The sequence below is a fragment of the Volvox carteri genome (assembly GCF_000143455.1).
Source record: "Volvox carteri f. nagariensis unplaced genomic scaffold VOLCAscaffold_28, whole genome shotgun sequence".
Lineage (NCBI taxonomy): Eukaryota > Viridiplantae > Chlorophyta > Chlorophyceae > Chlamydomonadales > Volvocaceae > Volvox > Volvox carteri.
In genome coordinates, this window is record NW_003307571.1 from 1,444,652 (window position 1) to 1,445,632 (window position 981).

A 981-nucleotide genomic window follows, 5' to 3' on the forward strand; every position below is an offset into this window, starting at 1 on the left:
GAGAATTAGGGCAGGCACGTCAATTAGGGCAGGCACGTCAATTAGGGCAGGCACGTCAATTAGGGCAGGCACGTCAATTAGGGCAGGCACGTCAATGACGGAGGCGAAACATACACACACCCCTCCCCAAACCAGCCCCAGCCACCCTCCATAGCATCAGGAACAAGAAAGAGGGTAAGGGGTAACGAATCCACAAAGAAAAACGACCCTGGCACAGCTGTGCCCCACAACTACCTGCCTGCATCAAACAAATCTGCCATACTCCGATAGCCATATCGGAGTACGACAGCATTTTGATGCCCCACGTAAAACACATAAGAGCCCTGACCCTCCTCCCCATCTTACCTCCATTCCCGGCTGGACGTCATCCCCATCGTCCGAGGCCTGCTGCACGTGCAGCACGTGGATGGGAACATGAGAATTAGGGCAGGCACGTCAATTAGGGCAGGCACGTCGATGACGGAGGCGAAACATACACACACCCCTCCCCCAACCAGCCCCAGCCACCCTCCATAGCATCAGGAACAAGGAAGAGGGCAAGGGGTAACGAATCCACAAGGAAAAACGACCCTGGCACAGCTGTGCCCCACAACTACCTGCCTACATAAAAAAACTGCCGTATTCCGATAGCCATATCGGAGTACGACAGCTTTTTAACGCCCCACATAAAACACATAAGAGCCCCGCGCCTCCCGCCCATATCACCTCTCCAAGCGAGCCCAATTCCTCCTCACGGTGGCCACCCGCCTCCATTCCCGGATGGATGTCAGCCAAGAGTAACTAAAGTTAGTTCAGCGACAGTGAGTGGCGGTGAGTTCTATTTTAACGTTGCTACAAGGCATAGTAAAATATAACACAAATCCCTTATCCCAATTGAAGCTATTCCGAATTCGTTCTCACTTGAAGCGGTTTCCTTCTCACTTGAAGCGGTTCCGATTAGCAACAATACTTGGCCCATACCGTGTTTGACTGAGTTGGGAG